The following is an 11,967-nucleotide window of genomic DNA, read 5'->3' on the forward strand; positions in this document are numbered from 1 at the left end:
ACACAGTTTGTGGTGATTGGGAATGGGCTACAGGTGTGAGGAGCAGGTGAATCCTGTTGGAGCTACTGAGCCATGGAGTGCCCAGGGGCACTGACCAACCACCAAAGGGAACAGAGGGCACACAGGTGCAGTGCATCAACATGGGGGGATAAAAGGCTGGGCTAAAGAATAAGGGGGCAGACAACTGAAGCCTTCTGATGGGGTAAGGTGTTGCTCTGTAAGGGTGAATGCTTAAAGCCTTCTGATATTGTGTGGTGATACTCTGTGTATTGTGGGCGTCTCAACTGTGATGTGTGTATATGTGTGTGTGTATATATATATATATATCTATATATATATATGAAGGTAAGTAATTCCTGTTAATAACTTGTACCTGGTAAAGTGGCTGCACTGTTAATGCCTTGCCCCACCTTTCCCCAAATCCTAGAAAAAGGATTTTAAAAAGGAAGTTGCTCAGTTCTTCTATTTCTGGCGATAGAGGTAGAAGTAAGAGTCTAATTTGACAGAGATGGTAAGTGAACTGTTTCTTAAGTTTTCAATGTTAGGACTGTAGAGTTTCAATTGATAAGCTTCAAACAAATTTTAAAAGCCTAGAGTATAATAAATTTAGAATTGAACTCAGGGTTAGATGCAATAGATTGCAAATGCAAGGCATAGTGGGAGATAACATTGAAAAAATGCTTAATCTTTATTTTTTGCTCTCATGTGCATAGATAAACTACTGATTTAAATACATTCATTGAAAGTACATTATGAGCCTATTGTAAAAGAAAATAGGAGCAACATATTAATAAAATATTCATATAATACCAGATTTAGCGAAACTGTAAATGTTAGAATGGACTGAGAAATAACTGTGGAAATGCAATTCCTGAATAAGAGATAAATTATTTTATGTTTTGGCAAGGAAATACATATGATGCAAGCTTGGGGTTGTAGGTGCAGAAGGTAGTGATTAAAACTGGCCATTTTATTGATAGTCAGGACCCAGTTATTATATCTGGAAAACATGGACAGACTAGAATATATGTGCAGAGCTAGCACTTCATATAGTATATTAGTAGAGGCATGAATGGAGAATGTCATTTTCTTCAAACCCTCAAAGAACAGAAGTCCTCCTACAGAGAATTCAAGGTAAATGCCAGCAAATACTTGGTGAACTCAAACACTGGAGGGTGAAGTGAATTATTAAACAGGGACAAAACAGAGACTATCAGGTTGTAGTCAGGAAAGGGAAATTCCTCTACTCTGTTGATGGTGAGCACTATGAGACTGCAAAGATGAAGGCAGTGGAATATTTTTTTCACATAGAGAGTAATTTGGCTGGAGCATGCATAAATGCACAGTTGGGATCAGATTTGTTTAGGTATGGAATACAGCTAGATGAATCAATGCTATGTACTCCCCATTTTTAGCATCTATAATCCCACTCCTTCAAAAATATTTCATTATAGCAAAATAGATAGCAATCTCTCCTTTGATATACTTTTTCAGGGTACTCCAGGGGTGAAAAGCCACCATGCTGAGCTGTCAGAGTCCTGGATAAAACCCTTCCTTCACTACGCAGGGTGTGCAATGGCAGGCCATGACATGGGCTGCAACAGTAATTAGGTTTTATAGCATGAGTATTTTTGCCTTTTCACAATCTATTGCCAGACTGTACTATTTTAAGAGGTGAGCATGTGCCTGTTGAGGCTTGATATGAGCTCACTAGCTGGGGTCTTGCACGCTACCAACAGCTGACAGAACAGAGAATTTAGCTCCAGTCCTGTACTGAATTTCATGCAAGCAGCCCCTGAACACTGTTTATGGATCTGCCTCCACAGATCTCACTGGAGGACTCAAGCAGGCATCAGATTGCTTTCTATACCTGTTTTTCACTGTGTGGGAAGTGAGGTGGCCCATCTTTGCTGGCTGCTGGCTTACTGAGGAAATGCTATGTTGCCAGGATCCTAGGAAATACCAGAAAGGAATGACGATGCTTCTTTGTATTTTCTTAAATTCTTCCTTTGAATTGTTTTCCCAAATGTTAAGTTTAGATACCAATATCCTGCAGTACATGCACTCTTTCTGGCTTATCTTTGTCAATGCTTTCCATTCCTGATTGCAGGAGCAGGCAAGCCAGGCTCCTCCAAGGCAGAGCTTCCTTTGGGGTGATGATAACGCAGAAATCACCAGAGGGGAGGGAGGACACAGCAGCCTCCATCTCAGTCCTGGTACGCCTGGGATTCCCTGCTGCCTGAAGCTCCCAAAATCGAAAGCTGGCTTGATCCCCTCCTGCTGTTCTGTCTCACATACTGCAAGCATTTTCTCACAGGAAAGTTGTGTGGACTATGAATAACAGTCCCAATTTTCTGGGGACTGTCAGATTCTATAAATTAGTCAAAAGTCCTCCTTTTTATTTTTTTTCTGTATGGAGAACGGCATTATTTCAAGATCATGTCAGGACAAACCTGACCATTGCAGACAATTTCTTTCTTATCTTTGAGATGCTCCAAAGATACTCTGTGGCCAGACAGCAGTAGAAATGTGCATGAGGGATGCAATGTTCTGGTTTGAACTGTGTTTCCAGCAGTCTAGGAAAAAGTGAGATCTATGTCAAGTCTTCAGGTATAATTTCAGTGATACTTAGCTGATATAAGCCATCTTAAAATTACAGCACTCTCCTCAGTTTTGTAGCTCATCACCGGGACTTTCAAGTGGGTGTATATATTGCATCTCCACTTGAACTGATTAAGAAAACCCCAAAACTTCTTTGTGTTTCTTGATAGTCATTTAGTTTACACTTCCCTTTGTAATTTCCATGCTTTTACTGTTGCCATGTCTTTAAAAAGATCCTTTTACAATACAACATATTAACAGAAAACTCTTGGAGATGTTAGTTCCTTTGAAAACATTAAATTTATCTTCAGTTCAGCATAGTTACTGTAACTCACTTGACATGGTTCAACTTCTAAATAACTTGGAGCTTTGAGAAAATTGGGGTAATGAGCTTTTTTAAGCATAGGTGAAGCAGTCTGTAAAAAAGGAATAGGGATGCCAGTTTTTATCAGCTGGTTCAGGAACTGCTGCCTGATTATCTCTGGGTTCATTAGAAAGGGTGTATCTGTTCTGAGTCTCAGGTAGCTTCACCTTACCAGACTTGAGAAGCAACTACTCTGACCCAGTGAAAACTGACTTGCTGAAGCCATGGGCAAAAGACAAAAAACATAAAACATAAATGCTCTATTTGGTTACTTGACACTGAGGGATTTGAAAACCCAGATTAAAGCCTAAGGTGGTTGCTCTTTGAATTCAACTTGTTTGAACAATGGGCTTGAACTGAGGTTCTGAAGGACTCAATAGAAAGATGGGAAAAGTTTCAGTCAAGAGTTTTTTCCTTTGTACTGTCTTACTCTTGCAGTAGCACAGTAGTAACTGCTCAGAAGGCTTACACATACAGCTTGTGTCTTTGAAAAAGCTTACTGTGTTGTCATGTGCAAAACAGGAAACGTGTGATGGTATGATCCCCAGAGGAGCCCATCCAGGGCAAACTCTTCTGACCCTGTGGAAAACACATCCAACCCAAACTCACAGTCAAACGGAAACATACAAGTTAACCACAGAAGTTAAGAAATATCCTCATCACTGTGTTGCTTTAACATGGAAAGTCTCTACATGAGCAGCTGAGCAATGAATAACACAGCCTGCAAGCTGATGCCACTGCAACTCTCTTCATCTTGTTTTCCTTTTTCTTAGAAGTAACATTGTGCCCCAGCTTGTTTTCATTTTGCAAGCAAAGTGGTATTTTGGAGTGAATTATATACTTTCAGATTTACACACTATTAGATATTGTTGCTTTCCCCAAAGAGTAAGAAAAATGTAAATAGCAAGAAGAGAGAGACATGATTCAAATGAATCTTAGCAGCAACAGCTAGATCATTATTTAAAACAAAGATTTGTTTGAGAACAGATATTTTGGTCCAGAAATTCTCTATTCTGGACCAGGCCAGTTCTCTGCTCTATGTAGTTTTGCATGTGTCAGGGTAAACTCTTGCCCTGCACAGGTACAATAATAGGATCCAAACCCTGTTCTGAGCAATATCTGAGGCAGTGTTCCTTGAAATACATGGCCAAGGATTTATTTCATATTAAACTAGAATTGGGGGAGGAACATACTATTTGAAACCCAGAAAGCTACATTCTAGTTTTAGAAGCTAATGGCTATAATAATTGTTTTTGAAGGGTCTGGGAATAGTTTTAAAATTAGAAACCCTGTAAACTGTGGCAGTTTCACATATTCCAACTATAAAGCCTACTACATAGAGGTGTATTAAATATTTATGGACAGACTAGTATTAATATCTTTCTTTAAAATTTTGGTTATTTCAGTAGCGTATGTTTTCACCTACCGATTGAAACAATATTACTTTAGCAGTCTTTCTGTTAAATACAAAGCTGAAGTTATTCAGTGCAACATAAACATTTAGCTCTACAGTTTAGTCTGTAAACACTTAAAAGGTTGGAATGTTTATCTAAAATGGCCAGACGTCCAAAACTTGCAAAGCTGATCTGTTTGCAGTGTTAAAAGAAGTAGAAAACATAGAACTTTACTCATCTGAAAATGAAGAAGAGTAAAATCTCAATTTTACTCCCATCAATAATTAGGCTCAATTTAGTTGCAATTCTGAGTTTTCTTGACATTGGTTTACCGATCCTGAACTCGTTTTGGAAGATAATTGGTTGAGGTTAGGGCTGCTGCTGGAATCTCAGTGTAAATCCAGGTCCCAGTTAATGGACAAAAGGGGATGGAACAGATGCAGGTAATACTGGTTTTGTATTTTTAATTTTCTAAAAGACTCACTGGGATATATCAGGCTGAGAAAACCCAGAGGTTTAGGAATGCTTCATGAGCACTTGAGCCTTGACTACTGTAAAAATGGCAATTTCTGTGAGAAGGAAGGAGCTACTGTGTCACAGATGTGATCATAACCTCATATTTTTGCCTTTATGCTACTGCTAGGAAATCACCAGACCTGATTGCTGCTCAGTTCTTGGTTTGGTTACTTAATATTTCACAAAACTGTTAGCTCTGGCAAAACATTGTAGTTGTAAAGTGTTTACTTTGATGTAATAAGTATAATGCTGTTTCTGCTTGTTTAATTTTTCCCTTAAATGCACTGAAATGCTGTGTCCAAGCTAATCTGGAACATGATTCATGTCATTATCACATCAGCTGTTGAAATCCTTTTATCAAGTCATAAGGGAACTGGCCACTTCAAGTATGGGGTAAGCAGCAGAAACCATAATGATCCAAACAGTGACTATAAAATATTATATTAATATTTTCATAGTTCACAAGAAAGTTTAGTTTACTCTGTGATGAAAAAGCAAATGAAGTCTGAAGCTCCTACTGTATAGAAGTTGGTTTGGTTGGGATTAAGATTATATGATCCTTTAAGGAAACCACAATGTAGAACAAAGTCTTGGTTTTTGGTTTGATTCTTTTTTGTTTTTGTTTTGTTGTGTTTTTTTTTGTTGTTTTTTTTTTTTTTTTTAATGGAGGGGGTGTTTTGTTTTGGTTTATTTTAAATTATTTTGTTTCCTCCAAACAACAGCCTGAGGAGTTGCTGTTTCACAAGCTATGACTATAACAGCAGGAAAGAACTCAAAGGAGTTTTACAGTTAAACATTGATTTGCAGACATAAGGGAACTATATGTTTATCTGGCATAATTCTTCTCAATGTATTTAAGAGTAATTACTCTCATAGATATTTCATAGCTCTGCCCATAGATATAATTGCTGTAATAACACAAACGACCGCTTGAATCCTCCAGTGCACTTCTAGTGATTGGATGTCTGATATTACCCCATGTTTTGATTTGCTAAATACCCCGAGGTGACTCTGTTTTGCAAACCTTTTTCATCCTTGCGATTAGTGCGATGAAAGCTGCTCAGCAGGGACACCGTCACTCCAACAAAGCTTTGGTAGACAGTAAGAGGACTCCCTCTGTTGGCAAATCTATGGGTAACTGAGAGATAATGAGAATTACTGTGTGCTTGTATCTTCCTGGGATACTTGAATTTTGTGAAATCTCAGCAATTTGATTAATGATGTTGTGCTTCAACAAACAAACAAAACTAACTAGCCACAATCTGCAGCTGAACTGTAGAATTCTGGTCTATTTACATCTGAGCATCATTGTTAAATTTTTTCTCCTACCACATTTTTGTGTTCTCTGCTGTATAAGCAAATTAAAATTGAAGGGAGCAGGAATATCAGTGGGTCATATTTATGGGTGTTAAGTATTTCTCAGGTGAAATAGTACAACTATTTTAAGAAAAGAAAAATGCTTTTCCATATTTTAGGAGAGGGCTCTGACTCATCATAGAATGTTTTAAAATAGACTGAAACTCTGAATCAGATGTTAGCACTGAGCTGTCATTCCTTTGTGCTTTGAGCCAGCTCGGATAATAGGCTTTGCTAACAGCAACTGCTTTGTAGAAAACAATTTCTTTTTTTTTTATTACTTCTAAATATGAATATGAAAGTGTAGTTCAGGATGCAATGAGGCTCCCTTCCTTAACACTTCAATCAAAGGCGGTTTGCCGTGTTCAAAACAAGGACAAGAGGTAACAAAAAACCAAAAGCAAATGAAAAAGCATTTGAGGCCAGCCGTAATCGCCTAGGACTGAGGGAGCTGGAGAAAGAAAAGAGATTTCCTTGGCAAGGGTGGATGACCATGGCAGTGGAGCCTGTGTTTTGCAGAGCTGCAGGGGATGAGACTGTTGGGGTGCTGGGTGCACAGGACCTGTGCCACGAGGCCCCCCAGGGCTGCACTGCTGAGCACTCCCGCTCCACCAGGACACTCTTGCTCCCTGCAACTGGAAGGCAAGCAAAGAACTATGTGCTGATTCAGAGTTCACTTGTGTGGGCAATACTTGTTGGAAAAATGCTTACTTAGCTCTTAATTTAACTTCTTCCTTTTACACAAATGCTGCCAAGTTGCTGTCAATACCAAGAGCACAAATCTGACTCTATTCAGTTTCAGTTAAATACTGTGTTGTCCAGCTCTCTCAGGATCTGATCCCTAGTCTGTGGTTAGGGTGCTTACCTGCAAGCAAGGCTGGGCTGTGACACCTATGAAAGGCAAACTTTCAGTGCCTGCTTTTCTTAATAGTTGCAAAATATTTTGAGCAATCTTGCTTAAAAGGTCATCTGTGCTAAAGATGGCTTGAATGACATGGTTTTCCTTAAATGTGGAAAAGGCTCCTGGTGAGTCAGGGCTGAGTCATGGGAAGATTATGCTGCTTCTCTATATGAGACTTGGTTTATTGTGTTCCAAGTGTTCTGTCCCAAAGAACTGTTTTGCCACAGCAGGATGCTGCTGCAGCTGGAGGCATGGTTTGAGGAAGTGCTGACCCATATCATTAGTGAGGTGAAGAAGCCCCTCAGAGCTTGCTGTGCACAGATGACCCCCATAGGCATTGATGATCAGAACCTCTGAAAAGCTACACTTTTAACTACAGTTGGAACTGTATTTTTTGTAGTCTTGAGAATTAGTAAACCTTTCTATTCTGACTAATAGTTACAAAGAAGTCTTGTACATGTAGGATATTTATCTTTATGTAGCCCTCTTAGTTTTTATCATCACACTGAGGATTGATTAATGGTATTTATTTCCAGTGTTAAGGAAGGGAATTTGAAGAATGAACAGGCTAAAGTCACATACTAGGCCTATAGTCAGCTAAAATTACCCAGATCTTGATGTTTACTGAGTAGTCTTATTTTCAGCTCCGTGACTGTTTTGATGTATTTTAATACACATATAAGCCATAGGCACTCCTTTGTTCACAGAATTACCACACAAATATGAAAGAGGGACATATAGCAGATGAAGGAAAAGAAGAATACTTCCATATGTGTATTCTGACATGGGATTTAAAGGTGAGGAGAGCAGAACAGAAGATAGATGAGAGGGTTCAGTTCTAGTGAATAGGACAGTCAAGGTAAAAAGCTGTGGGTTCATGACCTGATGGGAGGAGCTAAAATGTGTCAAACCAGAATCAAGGCTAAATGGAGTTTAGGGACTCTAAATGTGAGTGACTCTAAATCCCACCTTTTTCTATTAGGTACAACAGAAACATTGCTGTGAGACAGAAGTATGAACAGCTACATCAGAGGTGAAGGAGTATAAGAATTGAGATCTTTCTTTCCCAAATCCTTTCTCAAACTTTATGGTGTAATGGACACACCTGCTTTGAGTCAGTGGTACACCATTTGTTGGCATCACCAACAAATGGGCTTGGCTGAAGCCAGCCCTGCTGTGCAAACCTTGAGAAATTATGCTAAGCTGTATCTCTTCACCTAAAGAATTTGGGTCTTACTGGGAATTAACAGGACCAGCCTGAACTGAGACCAGACATATCTAAAACTTCAGTGGCTGCCACCAGAGAGGAGTTTGACTACAAGCCAATCACTTTACACTATACAGATACAGTCCCAGAGCCAGTGGCAGTGGCTGCACAGTGGTGATGTCCCCTTGAGCAGGGGTACCTCCCAAGGCCACTCCTCAAGAACAAGAGATCCCTTGCCTGGCATCTGGAATCTACAGCAAGCTAAGTGACACTTTATGTTAAATCTAAAGTATCCTCTACACAAGCTAGCTTAATTATTAGAAGTGTGGTAAGTAATAGAGTGTTTGACCACCTTGTTGTCATTGTTTAGGAGCTGTTTAATCATCATTGTTAAATCACTCTTTAATGAAACTTTTTGCTTAACACTACAGTAATGACTTCTCTTAATAGCTTGAAAACTCTTTGATACTGCTGAATGGCCAAGTTGCTTTGCTCTCTACTTCCTGGAGGAGGAGAAAAATAGGTAGGTATTTGTGTTTACATCATATTAAGTTCCACCCAGAAACTTTGTGTGGCTGAAACGTCATTTACAGTACTGACACACTCAGCTCAGAATGACATTACAAATTGCCACAGCTGACACATAGGGATGAATGGCTCATCCAGAATGCATTCAGATGGGGTTCCCAGTCAACCAATTGAACTGCATTCAGCAGTACTTAAAAATACTAGCAGATATTTATTTCCCCATACTGGGAGCTTAAACTCTGTAAGTGAAGTGTGTGCTCAGTCTGTTTCTGTGCGCTCCTTTTCCTGTTGGCTAACTCTGTTAGAGTTAGCTAACTCATTTAGAGTTAAATGTTGACTGGAGTTCAGAATTCAATTTTACACAAGACACAATGCAAAGCAAAAAATCTAAACAAATGGTAGAAAATATGATCTGTAAAGGTGTGAACTCATGACTTCTATGAGTGTAGGTAGTGAAGTGTCAGCCCACCTAAGTCAGCCAGGCTATGCCCACCAAGCAGGAAAACACAGAGCTATCCAACTGTAACATTTCAAGAGTTTAATGAGAAGTTTCTGTTAATACAAAATGGAAACAAAAGCACTTCCATCTGTTACTCCTTAATGAAAATGTTTATTTCAAGGCTATATTCTTCTGCATGTAAAAGGTAATGGTTTACATACAAATGCATGCTCAACACTCCAATTCACTCTTAACTTAATTTGAGTGCTTTTAGTAGCAATGGAAGATGCTCAGATTGACAGCCTCACAGATCAAAGCTCACAGCATGATGGTTTGGGGGAAAATGCAAGAAAATAATTTCACAAAAAAATTTTATGCTAGAGACCTACCCAGGTCTCAGGCAGATAGTTTGATAACATAGTTTGTACAGTCCATCACAAGTTCTAGCCCAGTTATGAAATGGCTGTAGTGTTGCATTCCTCAGCATACAGCAAGTCGAGCCCTAGGCTGTATTACCTTTATTCCAGACTAGTGGCAGAGCAGACATTAAACATTGCAGTCTCCTGTTGCAACAAAAATGCACTGAGGAAACTAAGCTGGAGTGCAGAGGTCATTTCAGCTAAGCCTGCCTCCAAGCAATGGATTTTAAGCAGTAAAATTTTCTCAGGAGTGCAACACAGATTGAGGATAGTGCTGTTATCATCAAATGCTTGTTATCTTCAAGTCTGATACACTGGCATACACAAAGAACCTGTGGAGGAACAAGCAGGGGAGGCAAATCCAAATACATGATATTGTCTTGCAGGGATCTGGTTTAACTGAAGGCCCAGTTATGAAGAAGGAAAACAGGTGCATAGAAGAGTTGCAAACTGATGGCGTTAGAAACCATGTGCAAAAAAAAGTAAGTATAAAATCTACAGAATGCTCAGGAGCAGTAAAAAAGCAAGGAGGGAAGATAAATGTCTTTTGGGGCTAAAGCAGAGTGAAAGGATTCAGGCAAATGTCTTTCTAAAATCTCCATCAACCAATAGGACTGTAAAAAAAGTGAATTACAACTCAGCATGACTGAGAGGAGATCTTTTCTCATAAGAGAATGAGTCACAGATGAAGTATATCAGTTCCTTAGCGCTCAAAATGAATGTAGGCTGTATGTATGTGCACCTTCAGAGATCTGAACCTGACCTCTGGGGTAATCTGGACCATTTGGGCTCCAGGCTAGAACTCCCAAAAATGTACCTCACACTGACTGGTACTCCAGGGTCCTAGACTGTCTGAAAGACAGCATTATAACACTTGAAGATTTTCTGTTTTCTTTAGTATTTTCTTCTGGCTTTTACTGTGTAAACACCCAAGGTTTTTCTTTTTGAGTTTTCAACAATGGAATATTTTAGTGATAGAAATGAAATGCTGTAAAATGAAGAAGATGGCACCTGTGAAATCAGGAGTGTGGATGTTTTGTTGTACTAGTTTCCACCACTCAGTTCTGGTCTGTGTGTTATAATGGCACAAATCCACTTGGAAAAGTACAAGGCTGGAGCTTGCAAGGTTGAAAGGTTCACTAGGAAAATGCAGTGCTTGCAGGAAATGCTCCTGTGAGTTCTGTGGTTTCTCCCACAAAGGCTTCTCTGTTTCAATTGGTGCTGGGTCAGTATCAGCACAATGTCAGAAAGCAGTGGGGCTATGCTTGAGATGACAGGCGAAATCCCACTATCCTAACACCAAGGATTCTAGTTTCTGCTTAATTTCTGACCATGGCATTACTGTCTGTATTAATTTAGTTTGAAATGCCAATACAGAGTGACAGTTTTTTTAATATGAGGAAAAGTAAACCTCTGTTCAATTGCACAGCACATGGTGCTTTGGGGTTCTATCCTGGTTAAATACCAGCTTAAATATTAAAAGCCAAGTGGTTGGGAAATAAAAAGATATTAAAACTCCTGGAACTTTAAGTAGATGCTGACAAGTACATATGCTGTCTGTAGCAGTTTTTGCAGGAAAGATTTTACTCCAGCCAGAGGTCCCAAAAAGCATGGGCTCAGAGGTTATCATTCCTGTGGAAAAATTTCCAGAAATAAAGTATGTTAAGCAAATGTCTCAGTCCCTGACTGTCTGAAAATGGCAGGTAGTAGGTTTCCATACAATGATTTCTTTGTCAGAAGAATATTCCATATGCTGCCACAGCTAGTCCAGTTTTCTGTTTATGAATGGAGCATCAAAGGTGTGAGACTTCCAGTTACTGAGCCTGGATAAATAGAGGGATTCATAGAAGTAAGCCAAATCTAGACCTTGGTTAAACCCATGGAGGATTGCAATTGACTTCAAAGTGAGCACAACCTGGTCTGGAATGAATACCAGGCTGGTTGCAGCAGTACAAGCTTCCTCATACACCCCTCCAGCCTAGGCATTGATACTCAAAGGGCTTTTCTACATGAAAAAATAGCAGTACTAAAGTTGTAGAAATATGAGTTTGGGTTTTTTTCCCAAATGCTGCTGGAAGAAGAAATAATGCTTTGTAGAAGTTGCTGTGTCCTCATCTGATGGGAGCAGCAGCTCCTCTGAATGGCTCCTAACCTATTTCAAAGTTACTCTGGTTAACGGACCTCTTGTGCTAGAGCTAATGTGGCCCCTTTTGGCTGACACATGTGAGAGGAGTTTAACTCC

This window comes from Molothrus ater, chromosome 8 (assembly GCF_012460135.2).
Source record: "Molothrus ater isolate BHLD 08-10-18 breed brown headed cowbird chromosome 8, BPBGC_Mater_1.1, whole genome shotgun sequence".
Classification (NCBI taxonomy): domain Eukaryota; kingdom Metazoa; phylum Chordata; class Aves; order Passeriformes; family Icteridae; genus Molothrus; species Molothrus ater.